The sequence below is a fragment of the Triticum dicoccoides genome, chromosome 5A, assembly GCF_002162155.2.
Source record: "Triticum dicoccoides isolate Atlit2015 ecotype Zavitan chromosome 5A, WEW_v2.0, whole genome shotgun sequence".
Classification (NCBI taxonomy): Eukaryota; Viridiplantae; Streptophyta; class Magnoliopsida; order Poales; family Poaceae; genus Triticum; species Triticum dicoccoides.
This window is the reverse complement of record NC_041388.1, coordinates 11,197,547-11,201,237: the sequence shown is the minus strand read 5'-3', so window position 1 is coordinate 11,201,237 and position 3,691 is coordinate 11,197,547.

Here is a 3,691-nt window from a genome sequence, read left to right as displayed (position 1 = left end):
GCCCTCCAGGGCATGCACAACACCGAGCTGCAGCCCCAACTGCTCCCCTAGGCCATTCCCGACGCGATTCCAACGGGGCCTGAGCGCCACCGCCGCTCCCACTCGTTGCTCCGGCCAGCTCTGCCCCCCAGCGTCGCCAGTTACCACCACTGGATGCGGCGTCGACCTGGCGTTTGAAAGAGCCCACCCGTGCCTCTGTTCGTGCCCCCTGTTGCTGACTCTGTCGACGCCCGAACTCCGGCGTCCGCTCCGCCGCTCGCCACCGCCATCTTCGGCCATTTCCGGCCAAGCCCCCGCCCCCCACAGTTCGACGCGCAAGCGTGCGCCCGTTCGAATGCGAGTAGCCGCGCGCGTAATGACCCCATGTGGCGATTTTCCGAACGACTCCGGCGACGCGCCACCGCGGATTTGGTCGCCGGAGCTCTCTTCGGCACCGACGCCGACGTGTATCGATGGGCCCCACCCCTGGGTCGCTGACCAGTGGGTCCTGGGGCCCCGTTGACTGGGTTGACTCAGTCAACATGCTGACTGGGCAGCCCCAGCCACTGACATGTGTGCCCCACTTGTTTAAAACGTTTTATAAATAAATAAATATGTTAATTAGTTTTAATCATTAGTTAGTCACTGACACCAGGGGCCCACCCCTCTAATTAGCCTGTTAGATTAGTTTAATCCACTGTTAAGCTAACAGAGGCTGACATGTGGGTCCCACTGGATCCACAGCTCAGGTTTGACCTGGTCAGCAAGTCTGTTGACTGCTGACGTCATCAGCACGTCATGCTGATGTCATATTTTCTTTTTTGTTAATTTAATTAATTCGAGAAAATACTATAAAACTTTCAAAATTCATAGAAAATAAATCGTAACTCCGATGAAAATGTTATCTATATGAAAGTTGCTCAGAAAAATCCCACGAATTTGAATGCGCGGTCCATTCACCTGTCACATGCCCCTAGCATGCTGAACATGGAAATGTCCCCTCTCTTCTATCTGTCCGGAATTCGTCTAACGCCAGGAATTCATCCTCGGGTGTTTATCCCCTTCGTCTGCAACATGTAGTACTACGTTAGGACAACCCTAGCTCTGCCTATCATCATGTAATGCTTAGTGATGCATCTGTTTGCTCTGTATTTACTGTTTCTTCCCCCTCTTCTCTTTGATAGACCCCGAGACCAATGTCGCCCCTGTGATCGACTACGTCGACGACACTTCTTCTTTTTCAGCAGAGCTTCCAGGCAAGTAAACCCTCCTTGAGCATTCCGATATCGCCCATTTCTTTCCCTCTCATGCTTGCATTAGAACTGCTACTGCTTTCTGTATGATCCTACTCTGATGCATAGCCTATTTTTGTTACCTGCTTTCATACCTTACCTGCTTATCCTAAACTGCTTAGTATAGGCTGGTTAGAGATCCATCAGTGGCCCCACCTTGTCCCAGTTGCCTCGCTTTATGTTTGATGACTTGATCGACATGATCGACGTCTAGGCCTAGACACCACACATCACCCCCTAGTTGTATGACTCTATAGAGTTACCATCGAGTGCCGAGGGTGGAACCTCTTACATCATTCCTGATGAGATCTCTATAGTGTAGCTATACGGTCGAGGTCATCGAGGGCGATTTCCTCCTTAACCACTTCCGTTACGGCTCTGTCGTGCAACCCCTCAAGTGTGAACCTCGAGGGTGGATCCTCTTACGTTCACCTTGATGATAACATCGAGTGGAATTCACCGGGGGTGATTCCTCGGGTTTTCCCCTTGGTGTTAGACACACAGTTACTATGGTTACTATGACTTTACAATGAACCATGTTACTAAAGACGGGTCGGCCCTGAGGGGTACCCGCACGAGCTTAATAGCAAGTGATGTGGAGTCGGGTTGACCTGGAAGGTGCCCGTGAGATACTTACGAGACATGGCCGGGCATTCTTAGCCCTTGCCGCAAGTACTCGAGACGGGGCGACGGGGTCACATCTTTCGTGAGTCTCTGCTCGTGACCACACTGCCAACGCACTAACGGTTTGGATATTTGATCCGAGGGGCCTCTGTCCTGATAGCACTAACCATCACGTGGGCATTGTATGGGCGTTCTACGTCGTATGCATCAGCCGAAGCTTAATAGACATCATGCGATTGAGCGGCGCGCGCCGAGTTGGACTAGTAAGCACCTGCCTTTTTAAGGAGGCAGCTAGGTCTGCTCACCGGCCGCCCACACAACGTGCAGGAGTTCCTGGGGTGATGGCCCAAGACCCCTGGGGGTATAGGTTTAGTCCGGCGTGCTTGACCTCTCTATTAAGCCTAGGTCGGGTTGCGGCGTATTGTTTGGCCGAGGGCGGGCATGACCTAGGAAAGTGTGTCCGGCCGGAGTTAATCGATCATGGTGGGTAAGTTGGTGCACCCCTGCAGGGAACAAAACATCTATTGATAGCCTGTCCTACGGTAACGGACACTTGGAGTTGTATCCCGATCGATACAACTAGAACTGGATACTTGAGATGAGAAATGGTTATGAGAAATGGATAGTATGGCTCTGGGATTGCTTTCTCCTAGGGAGTCGAGAAAGGATCTCTGGTCGAGGTTGATAACTCTACTACTTTACTTTATGCTACTCTTATCTCTTCTGGTGCTGCAAGATGCTTGGAGCTGCTTGAAGATGCTAGTCTTCGATAGGCTAGGATTTCCCCTTTCTCCTCTGGCGTTCTGCAGTTTAGCCCACAGATACAACCCATTCGTTTGATACAGATGCATACTTAGTGTAGATCTGATGTAAGTCTTGCGAGTACTTTGGATGAGTACTCACAGTTGCTTTGCTACCTCTTTTCCCCCATACCCAATTGTTGCAACCAAATGACGGATCCCCGGAGCCATATGACACCACTGATGACTACTACTACCCTGAGGGTGCCTACTACAACGTGACGGTCGCTGACGACTTGGAGTAGTTAGGAGGCTCCCAGGCAGGAGGCCTTGCCTGTTCGATCGTTGTTGCTTTTGTGCTAGCCTTCTTAAGGCAGACTTGTTTAACTTATGTCTGTACTCAGATATTGCTGCTTCCGCTGACTCGTTTGTTTTCAAGCTTGTGTATTCAAGCCCTCGAGGCCCCTGGCTTGTAATATAAAGCTTGTACTATTTTAATTTGTGTCTAGAGTTGTGTTGTGATATCTTCCCGTGATTCCTTGATCTTGATCGTACACATTTGCGTGTATGATTAGTGTATGATTGAATCTAGGGCGTCACAACAGTCTACTTGGATGCCCACTAAACATAAGACAAAGACAAAAGTTGGGTACAAATCTTCATATAGAAAATAATAGAATGTCGAATAACACGAAACTGGAATGGGAGTTTGTAAGACAACACAATCCAAGTCACAAAACAAAATCCAAGTCACTTCAACATTTTGAAGCCACAACTTTTGTTTCCTTTTTTACTAAACAACATTCGGTAAATTTGGCTCGAAATAGTATGTACATTTCCACTAAAAAATGTCTGATGTGGACCTGGTGGTTTTGCAATAGGCAGTGTGTCTTACCATTACTTTATTTTTTGTAAGACTTGTCACAATTGGTTGTCTGAATCTCGAGGCATGGGTAGTTATTCTTTCATTACCATTTTTATGTCATGCCACTAAAACTTCTTTGCATAGATGTACATGTATTTCTGATCAAACAGTTTGATTTTATTTTAATTTCT